Source organism: Bos taurus, chromosome 22 (genome assembly GCF_002263795.3).
Source record: "Bos taurus isolate L1 Dominette 01449 registration number 42190680 breed Hereford chromosome 22, ARS-UCD2.0, whole genome shotgun sequence".
In the NCBI taxonomy this organism is placed as follows: domain Eukaryota; kingdom Metazoa; phylum Chordata; class Mammalia; order Artiodactyla; family Bovidae; genus Bos; species Bos taurus.
The window spans coordinates 40,339,152-40,363,603 of NC_037349.1; the positions used below are offsets into that span (position 1 = coordinate 40,339,152).

A 24,452-nucleotide genomic window follows, 5' to 3' on the forward strand; every position below is an offset into this window, starting at 1 on the left:
TGCTCAATGTCTGTGTGCTACAAAATACAGCCTCTTGTTACATCAAATGACAGGGTCTAACTTTGTGATATAAACACATTACTGCAAATGTCAGTGCACAGACTGCAAAGATGATTACTAAAGAAATTGCAAAAGCAATAAAATATAGACAAACAGCCTTTCACTATGTTACACTTCAAACTTGATATCACTATAGATGAACCATTTCATATAGAGACTTAATTTTTCTATGATAGGCTTTTTAAATAAGACAGCAAGATGAAAGAAGCAATGTTTGATATTAAAATATTAAGTACCTTAATGGAAACAATAAAACTTTTATATCTCAAACTGCCAAGGATATATTCTGAGGTTCGTATCTCACTCCCTCCCTCTCTTTTTTTTTTCCTATTAAAAGTATCAGCAGCTTACAATAATAAATCAAATTATGAAACTTTCCTCTATGTAGGTTTCTGAATTTAGTCATGTATATTTTTTATAACTAGATATTTTCTGGAGGGTAAAATAAAAACTTTACTCAGTCTGTATTTCATATTTTTTTAAACTAAAGCTTCAGCTTTGCTAAATTACTTCTGAAAGATCTGATTTAAAGAGGAAATTTGTGGTGAATATTTTATTTAAAAGTGCATGCATTTCTTTAAATGCAACGAGTTATAAAAAATTAGGAAATGTTTTTCCCTAGTAAGTTGGTGTTTCTTTAGGGCCTTCTTTTGATTTTTCATACAATTTTTTTATTGTGTGAAAGAAAATTATCAGAAAGGATATTTTGGACCCCAAAATTGATAATGGCACATAGCATAAGTATCAAGTGACATGAGTTACCCCTAAAGTATTTATAGCCTTGGGTTCATGAAAATTTTAATTTCATGAAGAATTTTGTTTCATTTAGAATTTACTATGGCCATTGACAGTGCTGTTTTCACAGCAGAATAATTTTTAAAACACTTTAGTTCAGTTGTTTGTTGAAATGACAAAAGAAAAATGGCGCTTGAGGTTGACTTCTGATTCTTTTTTTTTGACACATTGAAACCTCATCCCCATATGGGAGTAGGAATTACATTAAAAAAAAGGGAATGTTTGTTATTTATTCATGTCTGTGCTGGGTCTTCATTGCTGCATGCCGGCTTTCTCTAGTTGCAGGGAGCGGGAACTGCTCTCCAGTTATGGGGTGCAGGCTTTTCAATGTGGAGGCTTCTCTTGTTGTGGGGTGCGGGGTCTAGTCTTGGACTTCATTAGCTGTGGTTTGTGGGCTCAGTAGTTGTGGCTTGTGTGCTCAAGAGTGCAGCTTCAGTAACTGGGGCCCATGGGCTTAGTTGGTAGCTCCTAATTTTCTGAACAGTAGGACTCAGGAACTCTGTTCTCTTCCATCTGCTCATCTGTATGGATTCCATCTGCGAATTTATTTTTTAGTTTTTGCCTTCTGGCCAGTGGGAAGCTCAAACAGGAGATCAGAAGAGAGTGAGGTCATGATATTAGGAAGGAAGGAGAGTAAAGTCAGGGTATTGGTTGCCTTGGAGCCCTCCCAATGGGTCTCACTATCTAAATGAGATAGTCCCTTTATCTATCTAATGTCCCTCTATCTAAATCCCTTCTGAAGATTAACTTCCCTTCCAGATTGTGGTCATTGCTCCTTTCCCTTCTCCTTTTAAGGCTAAGGATGATAACAACTCCAGAGTGTTATCTATCCCTTCCGGTTTCCCTATACACTACCCAAAGTTTTGTCAATGGTCTCTTTTATTAAGCCCTCCTCAATTTATTTTAATTAGAGTGGGCCATCTGTGTCCTGCTGGGACCCTGACTGACAGATAAAGGAGAGCTAAAGCTGCGTGTACATACCAGGCACATTGTTATTTGAGGTGACTTAGGTAGATGCTGGTATAGTAGATTCAGGGGCTAAAAACATTTAAGCCATTCTTCTTCTTAACACTGTTTTATGTTTATTGGTCTCAACTGATGTTAAGGCCTTCCTTTTCACTATAGATATATTCTGTGCTTGAGTTCTTTCATTTTAAGACTCTCTGTGTAAGGCCAGTATTATTAGCTTTTGCATTTCTTTAGGGTAGGGAATATTTTATTCATCTGTTGCACTTGACACAACCACAACACTGTGTTTTAGTAGGCCCTGAGTACAACATAATTTAATGATTCATCTGCCTACCTCCAAGGATAAGCAGGAACTGAAGAGCATTGTCTTCTTGATGTTGGCTTCCGTAAAAACCCCAAACAATATATTGTTGATGTGTAATATATGTAAAAATTATATAAATGGATGTGTCTGACTATATTTCTTTTCTTTAGCATCTGCTTGAGAAGAAAAATTGGATAGATGCCTCAGAGGCATGGGCAGTTGCAACATTTTAGGAGCATATACTGATCTGATTACACTGTGAAATAATACAGAATATTTTTTTCCTCTCCTGACTTTTTTGCTTTTTAAAGTTTGTTCCCAAATGTTCTCAATTACTAGATGTTGATATTTCTTACTTCGAAAGCCTGATTGCAGACACCCTGGTAATAGTTTTTTACTTTTTAATTAATGATAAGCACTGGAGAAATCAGTAATAGAGAAGTTCCAGCTTAGGCTTTTAGGGGTCATAAATACAGTTGTGGTAATGAAATGTGTATTATCAATGAATGACAGGATTTTTAAAATGAAGGCTTTCTTCACTAATATTTTGAGAGACTTACATATCAGGAGGATAAAAACTGGTAGTGCTTGGTCAATTCAATGGCTGTGTTTTACAAGTCTAGTCTGTAAAAAGAGTAAGAATTCAGCTAACTTTTAAATTAGAATAAACGTCTTAATCTTACAAAGGAATAACAGGGTGGTGTTCCCCTTCAGATATAAATATGTACATTTTTTCTTTGCAAACTGCAAATGACTATCAATGTGCTAACTATACAGAGAGAATTGGTATGGGTCCCCCGAGAGAGACACTGTCTATAGACTGACACGAATTACTCTTAGGGGAATTTATATACAGTAAATTCTTTATAAAAGCCTAAGGACCTTCTGCCATGCTTTAGGGTTTTTTTGTTTGTTTTGTACATAGCACTACAGAATGCCACAAGCAACCACAATTGGTCTGTTTTTAATGGAGAAGGGCTTACACTAAACCTCTTTCAGCACATCCCTGATGCATCAGAAAGCAGGAGGACAGGGCTGTGACACAGCTGAAGGACAGCCTGAGAACAGGGTTTTGCCAAGCCATCGAGGGGATTCCTGTCCAACCAGTTCCCTTCTTTAACCTATAAAAGGGGGCATGGAGGAGGGAATTGAGTCTGGGGATTAGAGAGGTTGTTGGGTGTATGGGCGTCTGAGATGGGTCTATAATCTGCTTCCTATAAGTGATGCAGAGGTGGGTGAACCTAGAGCCTATTATTCAGAGTGAAGTAGATGAAGAAGAGAAAAACAAATATTGCATATTAGTGCATATACATGGAATCTAGAAAGATGGTACTGACGAACCTATTGGCAGGGCAGGAATAGAGATGCAGACATGAACAGACTTATGGACACAGCGGGGGCAGGAATAGAGACGCAGACATGGAGAACAGACTTATGGACACAGCGGTAGGAGGAGAGGGTCGCACGAAATGAGAGAGTAGCACTGAAATATATACATTACATGTGTAAATTAGATAGCTAATGGGAAGCTGTTTTATAGCGCAAGGAATTCAAGCTTGTGCTCTGTGACAACCTAGAGGGGTATGATGGGGTGTTAGGTGGGAGGGTGGTACAAGAAGGAGGGACATATGTATACCTATGGCTTATTCACGTTGGTATATGGTAGAAACCAACACAATGTTGTAAAGCACTTCTCCTCCAATTAAAAATAAATAAATAAATAAAAATCAGTACTGATGCTGGGTAAATCAAAATCACAAAAGAAACAACACCAAGATCTGGGATTTTCACTCTGAGTAATCACAAGGTCTTATTTTTTAAAAATTTAAATTTGGAAATAATTACATACTTACAATAAACTGTGGAAAATTCTGAAAGAGAAAGGAATACCAGACCACCTGCCCTGCCTTTTGAGAAACCTGTATGCAGGTCAGGAAGCAACAGCTAGAACTGGACATGGAACAACAGACTGGTTCCAAATAGGAAAAGGAGTACGTCAAGGCTGTATATTGTCACCCTGCTTATTTAACTTATATGCAGAGTACATCATGAGAAACGCTGGGCTGGATGAAGCACAAGCTGGAATCAAGATTGCTGGGAGAAATGTCAATAACCTCATATATGCAGATGACACCACCCTTATGGCAGAAAGTGAAGAAGAACTAAAGAGCCTCTTGATGAAAGTGAAAGAGGAGAGGGAAAAAGTTGGCTTAAAGCTCAACATTCACAAAACGAAGATCATGGCATCTGGTCCCATCACTTCATGGGAAATAGATGGGGAAATAGTGGAAACAGTGTCAGACTTTACTTTTGGGGGGCTCCAAAATCACTACAGATGGTGACTGCAGCCATGAAATTAAAAGACGCTTACTCCTTGGAAGGAATGTTATGACCAACCTAGACAGCATACTAAAAAGCAGAGACATTACTTTGTCAACGAGGGTCCATCTAGTCAAGGCTATGGTTTTTCCAGTAGTCATATATGGATGTGAGAGTTGGACTATAAAGAAAGCTGAGTGCTGAAGAACTGAGGGTTGTGAACTGTAGTGTTGGAGAAGACTCTTGAGAGTCCCTTGGACTGCAAGGAGATCCAGCCAGTGCATCCTAAAGGAGATCAGTACTGGGTATTCATTGGAAGGACTAATGCTGAAGCTGAAACTCCAATACTTTGGCCACCTGATGTGAAGAGCTGACTCATTGGAAAAGACCCTGATGCTGGGAGAGATTGAGGGCAGAAGGAGAAGGGGATGACAGAGGATGAGATGGTTGGATGGCATCACCAACTCAATGGACATGAGTTTGGGTAAACTCTGGGAGTTGGTGATGGACAGGGAGGCCTGGTGTACTGCATTTCATGAGGTCGCAAAGAGTTGGACATGACTGAGTGACTAAACTGAACTGAATATAAATAAATAAACAGAAAAGTACTGGGGACCTTTCCCCAGGTCTCCCCAGTGATAATACCTTGCCTAACTATGGTACAATATATAGACCAGGAAATGGACACTAGTATAATCCACAGAGCTTACTCAGGTTTCACCAGCTATACAGGCGTTTCAAGTGTGTGTGTGCATGCATTACATGTATAAGTGTAGTTCTATGCAATTTTCTCACGTGCAATTTCATGAAATCAGCACAACCAAGATGCTTACCTGTACCGTCATCACAAGACTCCATCCTTCTGCTCCTTTATAGCCGCACCTATCCCTTCACACCATCCCTAACTACTAGCCACCACTTAGCTCTTCTTGATCTTGATAATTTTCATATTGCTTGAATATTATATAAAAGAAACCATGCAGCATGTGTCCTTTTGTGGTTGGCTTTTTAAAAATTGCTGAATATTATTCCATGTTATGGATGTGCTGCAGTTTGTTTAAACATTCACTTATTCAAGTATACTTGGATAATTTCCATACTTTGGCTCTTACAAATGAGCTACCATGAACATCCATGTACAAGTTTTTGCATGAGAATAGATTTTCATTGCTCTGGGATAAATGCCTGAAAGAACTGCTGTGTTATATGATAAGTCCATTTTTAATTTTAAAAGGCACCACCAAACATTTCTTCCCCCCAGAATCACTGTACCATTTTATATTCCCACCAGCTATGTATGAGTGATTCAGTTTTGTCTGCATCCTCATCAGCCTGGTTTTAATTGCATTTCTCTAATAGCTATGTCAAAACTAGACAGTGTTTTAAAAAGCAGAAACATCACTTTGCTGACAGAAGTCCATATAGTCAAAGCTATGGTTTTTCCAGTAGTCATATATATGTGTGAGTTGGCCAATAAATAAGGCTGAGTGCCTAAGAATTGATACTTTCGAACTGTGATGTTGGAGAAGACTCTTGAGAGTTCCTTGGATAGCATGGAAATCAAACCAGTCATACCTGAAGAAAATCAACCCTGAATATTCCTTGGAAGGACTGGTGCTGAAGCTGGCGCTCAAATACTTTGGCCATCTGATGCAAAGAACTGACTCATTGGAAAAGAGCCTGATGCTGGGAAAGATTGAAGGCAGGAGGAGAAGGGGGCAACAGAGGATGAGATGGTTGGACGGTATCACTGACTCAGTGGACGTGAGTATTTGAGTAAACTCAGGAGATGGTGATGGACAGAGGAGCCTGGTGTGCTGCAGTCCATGGGGTTGCAAAGTCAGACACAACTTAGTGACTGAACAACAATTACAACAGCTAAGAATAACAATGGCTAATGATGTTGTACATCTTTTCATGTGCTTGCCACCTGCACACACTCTGATGAAATATCTCTTCTTATCTTTTTCCCATTTTCCAACTGGATTTTTGTTGTTCTTGTTGTTTTGCTCTGCTTTGTTTTGACTTTTGCTATTGCATTTTGAGAATTCTTTATACATTCTAGATACTAGTCCTTTGTCAGATATATAATGAGGTCAGCCCAGGACTTCACTGCTGCTACCTCCAGATCAGACTGACCACTGGTGCCCCAGGGGCTGGGGCTCTTTATGGGGTCTCTATTGGGCTTCCCCTTTTCTGAGCATTTGGCCATAGGGAGCAGGCTCTTCCTGTTGGTGTTTTGGGGTTGCAGCCTCTTTGAAGCCCAGTCCAGGGTATAAGGGAGATAAACAGAAAGCTAGAGGACTCACCATATTGTTGTTCTTCAAATTCTGAGGTCCCTAGTTAGTGACCTTCTTTTTTCCAAGTTTCAGAGTTCTTTTATCATATTTTCTGATGAATAATTTCCAGGGTATTTATTTGTATTTAGAGGGGGAAAATGAGTAGAGCAGAGCAAAGTGAATTCACATCTCCACAACCACCCAGTAGATTTGATACTTAAGAAGTCATTTTGTACCAAATAGCAACAGGACTGATTTCCCTGGAGGTGTTATCTGACAATATGAGAGCATTGTAAGCTTTCACTTTTTACCATTGTGTCTTACCTGGCCTTTGCATTATGGTGACCTTTTAAGATTAAAGGTTTAAAGGTGACAGTCTTTAATGCCAGCACTTGAAAATATTTTCACTCCTGTGGGACCAAAGTGTATAGATTCTTTGATGTGTTGCCCAGATCCTCCTTCAGGAGATAAGCGCTCATTACCCCACCTGCTGGGGATGCTGCCCACAGACAACCCCCTTTCAAAGGCACATCTCTTTCATGAGGTGGTCTGTCTCCAGGGACTCATCACTGGAGGGTATAAAGGCCCCCGCCCTCTCACCCCAACACAAGACACTCCATCTTCATTGTTCCCCACAAGCTACCGTTGGAAGTTCTTCTGCCATTTCTGCTGGCTTTCTCTCCCTTTCTTTTTTTTTTTTCCTATGGATGTTGATCCCCAGAGCACTCCTTTACAAACCTTCTTCAAGCTAAATGTGTGAGGAATCTGTTTCTTGGGGAATCCAACATGCCTTAAAAGTCCTCTTTTCTGTAAATTTTCTGTTATTTTTACCTAAATGAAATTGACCATGAAAAGAAATCTAGTTCTCCTAGAACTAAGATGTTTCTGTTTATTTATTCTTATAATGAAGTGATGGCCATTCTAGATGGAAATCCTGTTTGTTTTCAGAATCTTTATTTGGAAGAACTAAAGGCTGGGATGCTAAATATTTCTCCCCAGTTTTTGAGATTTATAAATGGTGGCTGACAATTCTTATAGATTCTGAAAGTTTATTAGAATATGCAGTCCCATCTTCTGCAGTTGTTATTAAGATTTAGTTCCTGCATGCCAAGTGTGTGGTTCCTGGCACTGTGCTCTTCCTGTGACATTCTAGTCTGAGTTTCTCTGCTTAATGCAGACATTTAGATCAAAACCATGGCAGTGGCAGTGAAATTATCTTTAAGTTTTTTCCTTAGCCACCAGCTGATTACAATGTGTAAACAGTAGTTTGCACATTACTCAGTCATGTTTACCTCCCACCAAGAACTGGTTCTTCTTTCACATATCTCCTGATTTATTTCCCACAGTGCTTCTAAATTAACTACACAGAGATCTCCTGTGTGCTTTAAAGTCACTCCTGTGCTTGTTCATTTAGAATTTTCTCTACCTAAATTATGGTGAACCATGGAAGAGGCTTAAATAAGTCCATTGCATTTTTTTAAGTTATTATGAAGTTATTATATATTGGGTTTTATTCAGTAAGTGTGTACCTAATGACACCATTAAACAATTTTTTTAAGCCTAATAAAATGTAAGTGCACTAGAAAATCTTACTGTTCTATAGTGAGTCTTTCCTTAAAGGTAAGTATAAGTCTTTGTTGGTAGTGTTCAGTTGCTAAGTCATCTAAGTCATATCCGACTCTGCGGCCCCATGGACTGCAGCAGACCAGGCTTCCTCGTCCTTCACTATATACTGGAGCTTGCTCAAACTCATGTCTATTGCGTTGATGGTGCTATCCAACTGTCTCATCCTGTGTCATCCCTTTCTCCTCCTGCCCTCAATCTTTCCAGCATCAGAGTCTTTTCCAAAGAGTTGGCTCTTCACATCAGATGGCCAAAGTATTGGAGCTTCAACTTCAGTATCAGTCCTTCCAATGAATATTCACAGTTGATTTCCTTCAGGATTGAGTGGTTTGATCTTGCAGTCCAAGGGGCTCTCAGGGGTCTTTCCCAGCACCACAATTCAAAAGCATCAATTCTTCAGCTCTCAGTCTTCTTTATGGTCCAACTCTCATATCCATACATGACTACTGGGAAAACCATTAATTCATGTTTAAATCAGACTTTTTACTATATCAGCATCTTCTTGAAAATATGAAAGTAGGCCAGGTCTGTTCTCACATTTCTTTCTGAACTGCAGTATGGTTCAAATGGGCTAAAATAGAGGATGGGGAAGGGATTAATACAAGTAGATTTTAATAAAATTAAGGTCATTTTTTTTCTCAAAGAAGTTACTGAATACCTGCTTACAGATAATAGTCTCCAGGAAAATGATATAATGTTGAGAAACATTTAATGAGAGAGTACATCCTCAAAATCTTTACTCCTATCAGTTTATTAAAAGTCCATAGGAATGTCTATTACAAATATTTATTCAAGATATTTCCTTTATATCATAGTATATAATACTCTCTAAAAAGTGTTCCCTTTCAAAAACTGTCTATACTCCTTATCTGGAGTTTGCCCTTGGAAAATGCTCAACTTACTGGTTTGTCTTCTTTTCTTTGGTATCCATTGTTTATGGTCTCTTTATGGATCAAGAAGATCCCTTTGAGAAGAGAATGGCAACCCACTCCAGTATTCTTGCCTAGAGAATTCTGTGAATAGAGGAACCTGGCAGCTACAGTCCATGGGGTCACAAAGAGTCATACACGACTGAGCGACTAATAGTTTCACTTTCATGGGTCTTAAAATTATGGTAACAGTCTTGAAAATTGACTTAATAAAAGAGTAAGCATTTGATGATGGAGTGTGTCCCTTGATCCTTTTCAGCCTGGATTTCTTCACTACAAAATGAGTAAAGTAATATTGTAATATTTGTCACAAAGGGTCATGTGAGATTTGATTCAGATAAAAGTACTTGATCTTTATAGTAATAATCAGACACAGGCAGATATTTTTTTAAATTCTAGATTTTTTTTTCTCTGAAAATATAATTATAAGAATACTAACTGTTTGCTTAGTGCTTCCCAGGTTTTGAAAACTTTCCTTAGATTTCTGTTTGGAGAGTTACAATTGCCATGCCCAGAAAGCAGAATATGTTTGCTTTGTTTGGTTTTCTTTCATTTTGTCTTTTTTTTTTTTTTCAGAAGCAAAAACTGAAAACTGATGCTCAGTGGGGTTAAATAATTCATCATAGGTCACACATTTAATAATGGCTGAGTCGAGCAGGCCGAGGGCTACAGCCAGGCTCTCTGACTGCCAATCATTTCTAGCAGGGGCAGCAACTCAATACTGTAATAAGAGGACCAGGTGGGTGATAGCACTGAGTGACGAGTGAACCTAATGGGAGTGAGGGCAACCTTGGTGAGCTGGAGAAAGCACGAGCAGTGATCTGGGAAGTACGCTGCCATCTGCTTCCAGTCAGCTGTTGCCAAGGGGGATTTCTGATCTAGTATGCTAGGATATGATGATTTTTTTTTTTTTTTAAGAGAGGCCAGAAATTCAGATTTTTATGTAGAAATATTGACAGACAAACAGCCGGTGGTAGTGGCATTTTATTTTTCCTTGTTGTAGTCCGTGACTGTGAGGTGCTTCTCTTCCCTGACTTTGGATCCATTAACTGTTGAGTGAAGATTGTAAGGTACCTGAGGGCAGGGATTATTATTGTGTCCCCAAAGACCAGCAAAGTGCCTGCTCTTGTATAATGTGCTAGTACAGGCTCTTGAATAGATAAAAAAACACAACAATGGCCAAAGTGTTTGAACAGCATGTGTCTTGGGACCCACATCAGCCCATAGTTCAGCAACATGTCATCAGTTCTACTCCAAAAATATTCAGGCAGGTGATAATTTCTAGATTGTTTCTCAAATGGGAATTATAAGAAAGTTAAAATTAGAGTGAACTTTTTAATCTGTTTCTTGAATTACTAAAAAGTGTTAATTACATGAAGTACAGATATATGTCAAACATTTTAATTAAATTAACTTCAGTGATTTTAGTATCTGGATACTCACATCTTTCATGCATAGTGGTATTTGAAAATGATAACTTTCTTCAAAGGAATCTCAATTCAAATATGCCCATATTTAAGTAGGAATTCATTTTTCTTAAGACATTTCCAGGGACCTATATTTATTTTAAAGAAAAAGAAATGTTATATGTCACTTTGGTTGATGCTGATTTTATATATATGTATGTGTATGTATATATATACATGCATATGTATAGGTGTGTTGTCATGGACTCAAACACATAATTCTAAAAAGTTTAGAAATACTTTACCTCCTATATTATGACCATCAAGATTTTTTATGACCAAAGTCTTGGCTCCCTTGCTTTTCCTTAAACAGTAAAAAATAAGCATTGATATTTAGGTTGAGTCCTTAGAGCAACAATAACAAACCACAATTCTGACAAAAATCAGAAATGTGGATGATAGGAACTGTGATTGTTTGCTGTACCTGTGATTGGTTTCAAAAGGTAGGATATAGTTTAATGGAATATGTAATTCTACCCTTAGAATATGTCATCATTCCCATTTTAATTAAGAAGATTAATAGTTAGATGACCACATACCCAGAAACCTGCTCATACCACGCCATGCATCTGGTCTTAAGGTAACCTGTTGAAAGCAAAACGAAGCAATCTACCTCCAACCATTCTGCCACACTCTTGACTTCAAGTTCAGCTTCACAATTAAATAACTTGTCAACTTTGAATTAGCAATAAACAGCAGCTCAAGATCTGTAGGGTTTATAAGCAAGTCAGAAGTGGTGCTTAGAATGATTGCATTCCTAAGCTTACAATTATCACAGCTCAGAACTAATTTTTATGCCTTAAATAAAACCAAAAGAATCTACACAAAGCACTTCATTTTCTAGGAAGGTTAAATTAAAATTAAAGTGTTCACTGGAAAGTCATCCTCTTTCAAATGCATTTCCTAAGAATCACTCACTTGAGGAAGGAGTAGCTACTGTAATTTTAATTTTGGGGGAATAAGTCCTCTTACTTCCTAACAATAGATATAGAGAGGCCACTAGTGTTTTTTAAAGTATGATGTTTAAAAAATTATTCCACAAAGCAGTTCTTCCAGGTTTACAGATTGTACACATTTATACAATGTGGCAATTTATTTACCCAAATGGGGAGCAGAGAGAGCCTGAAATTGAAACAGACAATATCCCAGAGTGACCTAAAGTAGGCAGTGAATAATAGCCAGAGTAGCACCCTGGATTATGTCACTGTCTCTTGCAGAGTCCAAGTGTTTTTGCAGCTCTCTTTGAAACATTCTACATAACATCCAGGTCAGGGTCTGGAAGGGAGAGAGACACCCCCGGGACAGCTGTAGCTGTGGCAACTGGGTTCTTGCCGCATGAGGAGCTCAGGGGAAAGAGAGGGAATCCTTCCTCTCCAGCTTTGGCAGCTCAGATGTTTTGGGGCTAGTGGGAATTCCATTTGAGATCTCCACTAACTTTCATATGTTAGAAGTCTAACAACTTATCTCATACACCTTCTAGGCAGCAGATATATTAAACTGTTTTCCCATGAGCTCTGTCTAGAATGTCTAAAATTGTCTAAAATGTCTAAAATTTTTAATGCCTTAAAATTTTTTTTCTAAACATTAAAAAATCTGAATTTTTAGGTTCTCTTTAAAAATCAGAAAATCTGACCACACTATACCATTATTGTTCTCTCATGGTCTAAACTGGCTGGATGAGAGCCGGAGCTGTGTAGTTTAGATGGGGTGTGTGCTCCCCACATGACCATGCAACATACACTTATCCGCGCAACTGATTTCACTTGTTTTCTCACCTGCCTGACTCCAGAGGACTCCTGAGTTTGCACGTCCTATTGTGCAGAGCAGACTGGTTGAAGTGATTTTATCTATTCACGTATCTATTGATCTCCAGGCTCAGATTCCTTCCACCTCCTGGTTCGACATGTCCAATGCCATAATCTTTTCCATTTCCTCAGTGCTCGGTGATATTTTTTAAGCATTAATTGACATTATGTCATTTAATTTTCTAAAAAGTTGGTATATGCATTTTTCTTTTCACAAATGGGGAAACTGAGACTGTAAAGGAAGAAGTGAGATTTAAGATGGTTTGATTTAAAAGTTCATTTTCAGTGTCATTACTATTTCTGGAGGATAAGGGACTGTGTCATGCTTTTTTTTGTCTTTTTTTGCAGTGTGCTTAGGAAAGTGTAAGTGTAATGAAACATTTAATACACATGGTGATTATGTTGCTGTCTCTTCTTTATTCTCCATATTTTAAGACATACAAGACATGTCTATTTGCAGTTAGGGTTGTGATTCATGATTTTCACATGGAGAGACTCTTAGTCCTAATAGGAATTCAAAACTATCTAGATCAGTGATATCCAAATGAAATACAATGAGAGCCACATATATAATGAAAAGAATTAATGGCCATATCAAAAAAGTAAAAAGAAAAAAGACAGAATTAATTTTAATAAATACTTTATTTAGCCTAATATGTCCAAAATATCATTTCAACATGTAATCAGTATTTTTAAATTATTGAGATATATTTCATGTTCACTTTTTTTTTTGGTAGCATGTCTCCAAAATCCTGTGTGTGTGTATATATATATGTATATATATATGTGTGTATATATATATATATTATCTTTTGGCCACACTGCATGTGGGCTGTTATTCCCAGACCAGAGATTGAACCACACGCCCCGTACATTGGAAGCATGGGATCTTAACCACTGGACTTCCAGGAAAGTCCCTTCTGTGTATATTTTCTACTTAAAATATCTGTGAATTCAAACAAGTCACCTTTCAGTTGCTGAATAGATGCTATGTCTCACGGCCACCATAATGGACAGCCCAGGTCTAGGTCATTAACCTTAAATAAAGAGGGAAAGTAAGACAGAGGAGTATGGCTCCTGTGGTGGAAGCACAACTCAAAATCTGAAAGCCTCTTTCTGCAACCAGTGCTGCGAATGCACCTTGGGATGTGCAAAGAAAGAGAGTTTTGGAATGAATTATTTATTCTTTTTTTGTGGATACAGCTGCTCAGTGTTTGGGAAACCAAGGAGTTGGGATAATTTTAGTATTTCTCTCCAGTTTACTAGGGTTTTAATGGAGGGAGTTGGGATATAATTTCCCAGGAAAGTGTGTTATCTCTCAGGGTGGTTCATATTCCCTTGCCAGCCAGAGATGAAATCATAAGTCCAAAGTAATTCACTTCTAGAAGAATTTCGTTTTTGCCTACCATCGGAGAGAGCAAGTGACACACATAGAGCAGGATGTGTAACATTGTTGGGAGTGTGAGACTTTCACTGAAGAAGTGACTAAAGAATGACCCAGTAAGCGTGCAATAAAGGCACTAAAGCAGTTTCAGGCAGTGCCAGAATGGACAGCCGAATCCAGAATGAAAGTTTGGTTGAAGCTCTAGTAACTATGATTTGTAATACCCAGAGAAGCAGACTAAAGGCAATCAATTATGTATGGCCTGTTATTACTTTGTGAAAACTGGTCCTGAATTGTTTTATTATTTGATTGTGTTTTTCCAGGAAAATAAGCTTTCTTTTGCTACCATTTTTCACTGAGATAGATGCAGAAAATACTCTGAACTGTTCTAGTGAGCATGTATTTCTAGCTAGTCCACTGATCTGAATTTCAGGTCGTGATGATATGGTCATAAAAATTTGCCCTGGGCACATTTTTGGCTGATTTTAGCTGAAAAGCATTTTTTAACACCACACGATGAGATTTAATGACTCTTGCATTGCGGGTTGGGGTGCTCCATCAGGAAAATGAAACGATTCCATTTGGATTCTTTTTCTATGCTGGAAGCCCTCTGAGTTTCCCTTATTAAAATGCCAGAAAATGCTGTTTAAACAAATGCTCTGCACTTCAATTGTTCCATAGCTTCCTGTTATTATTTTTATTCTTTATAGAGCACCCAGGTACCTGAGGTGTTATTTCTCATATAGAAGAGAAGGGGACTCTGTCCACGTGAGCTTTCATGTGGTGTAGACTAATTCAGCTCAAATGAAAGATAAGGCACAAAGCAGTCACTGGCAATGGCTGGAGTGGTTTTGAGAAACTGGTCATGGTCACAGTTGGACATGCTTCCAGGTTGTTCTGCTACTCAGCTGAACTTTTCTTCATCTGTTCCCCGTGGTTGGTTGCTTTCCCTGTGGCTGACAGTATGGATAGAGCTGTTTAACACAGAAAGGGAGAAGCAGCTTTGGGAATTATCAGGCTCCCAAGGTTAGAGTTCTCTCAGAGCAGTCAGCATTTGTTTATTTATTTAGCTGTCTCTGATCCTTTGAAATGATATATTAAAAAAAAATTATTAGGGCATAACATACACACAGTAAAAGCTGATAAAGTATGCTGATCTTTAGTTTACAGCTTGATGTTAATTTTACGTACATATATATCTCCATGTAAATACCATCTAGATCAAGGTATAGAACCTTTTAAAGCTCCCCAGCAGGCTCCATTGTTTCCCTTCCAAATGCTTTCCAAATGCGCTTCCTCAGGAGGTAACTTACTATTTTGATATCAACATCAATTAGTTTCACCTATTCTTAAGCTTCCTATAAATGGAACCACACAGCATGTATCCACTCCTTTCTAGCTTTTTTCAATAAACATGTTTGTAACATTCATCCATGTTATTGGGAGTGCCAGTTCACTCTTTTTTGTTTCTGTGGAGTGTTTCATTGTATGAATAGACAACATTTTGTGGATCGATATTCCTGTTTGTGAGCATTTGGATTGTTTCTAGTTTTTTTTTTTTTAATCTGTTTTGGTCCAGATTCTACCATGCTCAGTACACTTGCAGGAACCCTGGAGCACAGAGATGCTGTATGCTTATGGAAACCTCCATCCTGTCTCCAATATGTTTGTATTCTCCTCTGAAGGATCTGGGTGGTTGTTTAGTCCTTCACTCTCTTCTTCCTAATAGTAATACTACAATACTACTACTAATACCAGCTATTATTCCCTGAATACGTAGCATGGTCCGGGTACTACTGCGACTCTGTATTATGTGTAAAGTCTTTTGTAATTCTCACCAAGACCCTGGGAGGTATTACATGGTTTTACATGGAGAAATGAAGACTTGAGTAAGTTAAATGTATTCCCTAAGACTACATAGCATGTTAATGGGAGAGCAAGGATTCAAACCTAGATTTTCTGCCCCACACTGCATTCTTAATCACTATACATACTGACAAAAACAGTGTCTTAGGATCTATAATGAACTGACAGCTTTGGGTGGAACACAGTTTTGTCCGTTTTCTTCCTCCATGACCAAAAGCAGCTGTTGGTTTGTAAATGTTGCAATTCATCATTCCCCGGCTTTAAGATGTCAGTGGCTCTGCTTGTTATTAATGTAGAACCAAAAGTCTGCACCATAGCCCCCAGGACCTCCACCTGATCTGCTCCAGCCTCCCTCCTAGACCTTATCTCCCATCCACCAGCCCTGCATCAGTGCCCTCTGGTCACACTGAACCTCATCTGTGCTTGAATAGCCAGGTTTGTTCTTGTGTTTTGCCATTCTCTCTGCCCAGAACTCTTCTGGCTCCTTCCTGTCACTCAGCTCTCAGTGCAAATGTCACCTTCCCAGAGAGTCTTTTCCTGACTACCTGTTAGAAAGGACCTGCCTCTCTCTCACATTGCCTTACCTGATTTCCTTCCTAATGCTTTCTCCTTCTTCTTTTCAGTCGCTAAGTCATGTCTGACTCTTTGCAACCCTATGGGCTGTAGCTTACCACACTCCTCTGTCCATGGGATTTTCCAGGCAAGAATACTGGCATGGGTTGCCATTTCCTCCTCCAGGGAATCTTCCTGACCTAGGGATCCAATGCTTGTCTTCACACTAGAAGGTGGATTCTTTCCCACTGAGTCACCAGGGAAGCCCTACTACACTCAAACTTATTTCATTCATTTAATGGATTACATACTTATTGTGTGTTTTATCCAATCTGTGTCCTCAGGTCCTGGAAAAATGACCAACAATTAGTAGGTACTCAGCAAATACTGACTCAATGAACAAAGAAATAAGTGTGCATTTCTAAGGTTCCTGGGGCTCTGTAGAATAGTTTCTTACGTATTTTATAAAGAAAATCTTATTTGAAAAATGTAACTTTATAGGCTGAGGGGTCCGATCTGCTTGAGATAAAATGGTAAGAGAAGAGGAGCTGTGCACATTATTAATTTTATGTGTGTAAACATGGTCACAGTCGCAGAAATTGACTTCTGGCAATAAAGCAATTTTCCAAATGTCAAAGCTAACCAGCCGGTCCTGGAAAGTGGTTCTTTTCCTGTTGACATTGGTTTTTTTTTTTGTTTTTTTCCTCTCTCTTTGTGAAATACTAGAATGGGGAAAACCATCTTATCTGTCCACCGTGGAACGTAGCATGTGAAACAAATCATACAAATAATGCATACTTTTATACTAGAGTTTAAAAAATAAGAAATGTCACAAGAATAGCAAAACTAGATACTCTGTCCTCACTACCACCTAATTCTAATATGACAGGCCTTGGAATCATTAATGATCCTTTGTTCAGCTTAATGCATGAGGTCAGTGTGGAGACCTTTAGTAACAAGCTGCTCCTTATCTCCTAATGCTGCTTTGCATTTGGAAGGCTGCAGGCAAGTTCCTGAAAATTCACAGTCACCACTCTCCCAAGTTGTTGCTGTATTGGTAGGATGTTTTTAATTTACACGTCTTCAATTTGTGGATGTACATTAAAATTCCTAGGCCCCAAGCAAACTTTATCAAAGGCACTTGCAGCCCATTACTCCTAAAATATTGTACGCCAGGCACCTTAGGGCATGCGCAGAATTTGTGCGTGTGTGTGTGTGTGTGTGTGTGTGTGTGTGTGTGTGTGTGTGTGTGATGGGTAGGGCTGGGCCTTTCATGCCCTGTGGAGTAAAGAAAAGCCATGTTAGGAGAAATGCATCCATGTTGTTGGGCTGGGAGCGGGGAAAGATTGGTTTTGTCTGCTAGCCTAGGCAGAATTTCTTATTACCCCACATCAAATTGCATCCCTTGCCTCTGATTCAAGTCTGCCTGTTCATCTCTTCCTCCCACCTCAGGCTTTTATTGAAGCTTCCACCCCCAGGCAGTGCACAAATGCAAACTTCTGTTTACTGTCTCTGAGTGATGATATTAATTCAAATGCCCAGGAATAATGCATTGCTTATTAAACACACGGTGTTATTAGAGAGTAATTCAAGGGAAACCAAGAAGGGTGGAAAAACATGCTTCTCCCCCTCAGCAAAAATGGCCAGAATTGGATAAAAGCAGAGCTTCTCTCAGTAATGTTGACTTAAAAAGTAGTTAAAACCTAGAAGTTGAGAGTTATGTTTCATTTCTTGGGAATTTTTAGGACTTCAAGCCTAGGAGACAGCATCTCAAGTGACCCTGAGAGAGCTGCTCCAAGGCAGTGAGGGGAGGAGCCAGGTTATATTGAAGTTTTGCAACAAATGGCAGGTAGTCTGAACATCAAAAGATTCTTCTTGTTGTGCTCTGTGAGAGAGGGAGAGGGTGGGATGATTTGGGAGAATGGCATTGAAATATGTATAATATCATATATGAAACGAGTCTCCAGTCCAGGTTCGATGCACGATACTGGATGCTTGGGGCTGGTGCACTGGGACGACCCAGAGGGATGGTATGGGGAGGGAGGAGGGAGGAGGGTTCAGGATGGGAAACACATGTATACCTGTGGCAGATTCATTTTGATATATGGCAAAACCAATACAATATTGTAAAGTTAAAAAAAAAAAGAATAGAAATTAAAAAAACAAACAAAAAAGAAAACCAGATATCCCAAGTTAAGGAGTTTAGCGCCCTACTATGTATGGGCTCACTGTAACCATCCCTTTTAGATACACCTCACCTATTTGGGGCCAGTGTCCTGTGCTTTTTCCATGGACAGAGGAGCCTGGAAGGCTATACAGTCCATGGGGTCACAAAGAGTCAGACACGACTGAGTGACTGAGCACCGAATCCTGTGTTTTTCACATCCTGAGCTCCCTTGGGGCTCACCATAGGTAGTGGCATCAGTCTGATGGTTGGTAGATCACAGATATTCTTCTTCTTCCTGAGTGCCCTTTAGGGTCACCAGCTCACATTGGAGGGCTGCCATCACTAATAACTGTTAGATCTTTGTTTGCTGATGTGTCAGGAAATATATTATTTCTCAGTAACAATGGGCATGGGTTTAGAGCCTCCAACTGCGGACTTGCAGTGTGATCTTTGAAGAGTTATTTACCTTCTCTAAGCTTCAGGTGACACATCTATAAACTGAGGTTAGTAATTGTACCTACCTTCTAAAGTTGTCTTGAAGGTTAAGTGAGAAATATATGTAGAACCCTCAGTACAGTGTCTCATAGGTATTAATAGTAAGCTTGATTAAAGTGTTTGGAATAAGATCTCATATATGGTACACCTGTGTTGTCAGCTACATGTGTGGCATGCTGTTCATGCATTGAGCACCAGACCCAGTAGAGACACCGTAAAACACGGATCCTCCCTTCCCATACTGCCAGGGTATTTAAACCAAGGACTTCTGTGGGAAAACCTCTGTCATGTCTCTACCTTATCACCAGATTATCTTAAATTCCTTTAAGAAAGTTGTTTGAAAAGAAAAGTTTTATCAGATATCTTTTAGAATCATGATTATGTTCTAAACAACACATTGATTTAAGATTGTTGTAGTTCTCAGTATATTCAGTTTCATAAAGAAAACCCCTCTTTTCTAGAAAGCCATCTAAAACGGGAAGACTTACAATGCAAAATTCTGAGGGATCGAGCTCAAACAAATATGTCAGGTCTCCCTATCCACCTTGTCCAGGTTGAACATTCTTGAACAGGCTTTGATGCTCCCAGCCCATCCCCTTCTATTCCTCCTTCTTGTATGCTGATCATTTGCTAAAAGATTCCCCCCCTCCCCCATGTTGCTGCTCAGCTCACACGCTCATCCTTAGATCTCAGATGGAATATCATTTCTCCTGGAGAGCAGAGCCTCCTGGTCCCCATATCTGTTTCATGCTTGGTTCTATGTTCAAATTGTTCCTGGAAAACCTTCATTTCATTTCGTCCTTTCGTACATATTCATAATTATTTATTTAATGTCTGTCCTCACCACTAAATTATTAGCTCCATATGGGAAGGGGTTCCTCTGATTAACACTGGGCTACAGTCCTTGGCACGTGTGAGGTGCTCTACCTGACAAGCATGGTGAGTAAATCTTATTCTTTACGAGATTTTTAAATTTCATATTACATATAACTCAAATGGTTAAAAAATTAGATTATATTCTCCTTTTATATTGTAACAGTCCTCATGCACTATATTTAAAGTTTGCTTTTTGTACCATTGAGATGATTGTGTGCTGCTTTTATAGGTTACAATTTAATAGCATTTCAAGCAACAAGCTTTTGATTTTTAAAGAAATCATTATTTACTACACTGGTACGACAGTACAAGGTGACATTCCCTCTCTCTGTAAGATGCCTTAAGTCTTCAAAGCACATCACACAATTCATAAATGGTAAAGATATTGATTTTAAAATCCTGATGGAAAAGAAGGTAAAGCCTAATGTTTGAATTCTGAGTTACAATCAGATACAGTAAATCACCAAGAACAAAGGACCAATACCTCGATAGTGCAATCAGGAGGCTGAAAGAGAACTTGAAGGACCCAATTTCAATCCTTTTGTCTCTCTGAAGAATCAGACCTCCTGGAAAACCTTTGGTTCTTGTCTAATTGCTTCTAAGCTAAACTGTGGACTTGTTGCTGTGGTTCTATAAAATGATTTTAACTTCATGTCCTTGTCTAGGATTGTGTAGTATCTATGAGCTGCCTGATATATCATGTTTAAGTTCTGCCTACTCCTCAAGGCAGTTTGACATCATGCCCTATGCCAGCTTGGCTAACTTATTCCCTTCTACTCACATATTATGGTCTGACCTCTCTGCCATTGTACTGTAAATGTCATGTGAGGTATGTCACTTAGTTTTATTCTGGCAACAAAATGAGAAGATCCAGTCCCTACTCTCAAGGAGCTTGCAGTCTGCTGAGTGAGCCAGACAGTGTAGGCTTACTGAGTATATGCTACATGCAAAGCACCGTCAGAGATATAAAAGTGAACAAGCCCTCTAAGAAATAATGACTAAGTGTCTATAGGGGATGTAGAACATTTCCGGGTCACAGCAACGATGGAATAAATGTCACTTCCTGTTCCTGTGATGCTAATGAGATTTCTAGCTTTAATGTTTGAGTGGCTGGTAAAGCCATCTTCAAGACCCAGAGTCTACCCTTCTTTGACCCCTGAGGTGGAGGTCAGGATGGGTCTGGATACACAGATTTGGTTAGAGAAAAAAATAGAAATATCTGGGATATCACTGGTAATATGTCTCGTAGTCAGTAATGGAGGAGTTTGAGATCTAGGAGCATAATTAGATAGAAAGACCTATGGTGAACAGTAAGGAAACCAGATGATTTATTAGCCAGTCTCTTTCTACTTCAGGGTATTGGGTTTACGAGTTTTTTTTTTCTATTAATATTACAGTCTGCTTGCCTGTTCCTCAAATTTACCAGAAAGATGTATATGCCAGTGTTCAGAAAGGAAGATGTAAATAGAATTAATTTTTTAAAAAGGGCTACGATTCAAACCAGCCCCCAGAACACTCTGAATCTAGTGGGATAGAGCAGGGGCAGACAGACTAAAGAATAATTAAAATTTAAGGCTGGCTTTTATAGTGATGGCCATTCAGTGGTTTTTAAAATGTGGGCCATGTCTATCAGGGTCAGCATCACCTGGTGCAGTGGGCAAAGTAATGGCCAAACATGTGCACATCTGATCCCTGGAAGGGACTTTCTAGTGTGAGTAAGGATTTTGAAATGGGAAGAGCAGCCTAGATTATTCAAGTGGACCCAGTAAAATCAAAAGGCCTCTTATAAGAGAGAGATCAGAGTTAGTAGTAGGAGTTATGATAACAGAAAGAAGAGATGTGAGAAAGAGGCCACATCTTTCCCTGGAAAGATTTCTTCTGGAGGAATTCAGGCAGCCTCAAGAAGCTAGACCAGGCATGGATTCTCCCCTGGAGCCTCCAGAAGGAGCCAGCCCTGCTAACACTTCGATATTAGCCCCATGACACCTATTTTGGACTTCCAGCCTCCAGAACTGTAAGAAAATACATTTACGTTGTTTTAAGCCACTAAGTTTGTAGTAATTGTTACACAATAATGGGAAGATAAAAAACCAAGGAACATATTAGAAATGTAATTTCTCGGGCCATACTTCAGATTTATCCAGTCAGAAACTCTGGGAGTGAGGCTGAATAATCTGCGGTTTAAGAAGCCCTCTGGGTGAGATTCTGATGCACAGTTAATGACTAGCTGTCTTCGAGGTGGTGGTTGTTTAGTCACTACGTCGTGTCCAGATCTTGTGACCCCATGGACTGTAGCCTGCCAGGCTCCTCTGTCTGTGGGATTTCCTAAGCAAGAATACTGGAGTGAATTGTGTTTGCTTCTCCAGGGGATCTTTCCAACCCAGGGATCGAATCCACATCTCTTGCGTGGGCAGGTGGATTCTTTGCCACTGCACCACTTGGGAAACCTTCGAGGCTTCCGTCTTCGAGGACTGCTGTTAAAACACAGGGCAGATACTATACCTGCCTTTTGCACCAGCAACAAATTACAACTGTCTGCTTTAGGCCACGAGACTAATTTTTAACCAGTCACTATATAGTTGTCACATGATTTCCCTCCTGACCACAGGCGGTGGGGTATTATGGTTGACAACACCACCAGCAAGATAGGAAACTTTGGGGAGATCCTCAAAGCAAAAAGAATAGTATTTTCAAGAGGAGGATGATAAAATTTGCTGGAGGGACAAAATAAAACTATCTGTAACAAGTTTATGACTTTACTGGTCACTTAGAGAAGGAAGAACACTCTTACATGAAGGAAGAATTTGTACCAGGGCCCAGCCATAACAAAATATAGAGAATATTTAGGAAATGGCAAAAAGAGACTATAGCCTCAGTATGGTACAAGAGGCTGGGGTATGGGTGACAGGAGGTAGGAGAAGAAGTTGGAGGTCCTTAACTGCCATACTAATGAGCTCAGATTCTATTCTGTGATTACGGGGCAGGCATGCAGTGATTTCTGAGCAGGGAGTAAAATGACGAAAATGGGCTTTGGAAAGCTAAGTTTGGGTTCTCACCATTGCCTGAACATCAGGTCTACTCAGTAGTAATAGTCTCTACCATCGTATGTGCATATAGAAAGCTAATTATGTGTCACTCTAGGGATTCTCCATCACAGATTCCGGATCTTTGTGTGTTCAAAGATGTCTTTCTTACTGTGGGAAACTTTGTCATCACCCACAGTAAGGGATACAGTTACACTCACACGTGCATGTAAGCATACACAGAGCTTCAGGAAAGCATACCTACTCTTGACTCTGTGAGGTTTCCTACTATTTTTATTCAATTCTATGTTAATGTTTTAAAAAGAATTCTGATCATAGTTCTCTACATTGACTTTTTGACCACCCTTTAGTTGTATCATGCAGTTTGGAGCTTATTACTTTTAAGGAAAGGAGCAGTATCTTATTCTTTTTTTGATATTTAAAAATTTATTTATTGTGATTAAGCTTTACTGGTGATCAGGCAGGGACCACACTAGGGCAGCAGGGCCTGTATACCAAGCCAGTACTGGCCTTCAGAGCAATGCTGGGTGGTCTGGGCCACGTTGTTTAGGCCAGGGGTCCAGCTGGGCTCCTCAAAGCAGAAGCCACCACTGAAGAGAAGGGCAGTGTGGCTGGTTTTAGTGGGAAGGATAATATGCGGTTGAGGGAGGAGCTTTGGTGAAGAAAAGTGGGGAACTAATGCTTTAAAGAGCCTGGATGAAAACGGGTTTCGAAGGGAGAAAAGGGGACCAGAAATGCATTTGGGTAACTGTTAGTTCTTAGCACACTTCTCTACGTAGAATAGACCCCCAACACTGCTTAAAGTCAGATTCATGAAGTTTCAGCTAGAGCTTTAGACATTCTTGATGCCATACCATGTACATTTTCCTTGCGAAGTTTGGGACAACAAATTATTAAGATGTATATACAGAGCTCTGAACATTTGGGTAGGTATATTTGGTGGATGGGAGAAGAATGAAGGGTCAGTAGAAATAATGACACATCTTTCCTGTAATATGTATCAAAGCCTAAGAACAACAACATTGGCAGATTGACTTGTAATCACACCACAATGAAGGTCAGAGATGCTTTATATGAAGTGGCTTTGCTCCATAAATTAGGTTTGGATCACGATGTGATGCTAAATCTGTGAAACGGGTGTCAAATGCAGAATGATGAGAACTACTGTGTGAGGGTGTACGTGGAGTTTGACTTCTAGAGTGGTATTTTCTTTTCCCAGAGTATCAAGGAGATCCACATACCCTGAGGCTTCTGAGATTTAGAGCTGGGTTACATGAAGGATGCTGTGGAAAAACTTCCCTTTTGTGACATTTTCCACTTATTGAAATTGATCATTTTTCATTAGGTTGGTAGTATTTTTGTCTTTATAATCCAAGTCTGAATTTAAAAATAAATATTGTTTATACTTATTTGCATTATGTCATGTCTCTTCTTTTTACTGTCTCCTTTCTGTCTTCCAATATATGTTAAAAAAATAAAATAATAGAGAACAGTTCTTAGAACCACATTATTTATCCTC

The 24,452-nt window shown here is 39.2% G+C and overlaps 2 protein-coding genes across 10 annotated transcripts in view; both read left to right on the top strand.

Annotated features, from left to right (window-relative positions):
• The window catches only part of FHIT (fragile histidine triad diadenosine triphosphatase), a 1,524,027-nt gene that overhangs the window by 232,122 nt on the left and 1,267,453 nt on the right, over window positions 1-24,452 (top strand).
• Window positions 1-24,452, top strand: part of LOC132343538 (uncharacterized) — a 96,323-nt gene that overhangs the window by 64,244 nt on the left and 7,627 nt on the right. The window contains exon 2 of the mRNA XM_059880159.1: window positions 1-24,452. This exon is cut by the window's left edge and continues 20,490 nt beyond it; it is cut by the window's right edge and continues 7,627 nt beyond it. The gene's annotated coding sequence lies outside the window, so the exon portion shown is untranslated.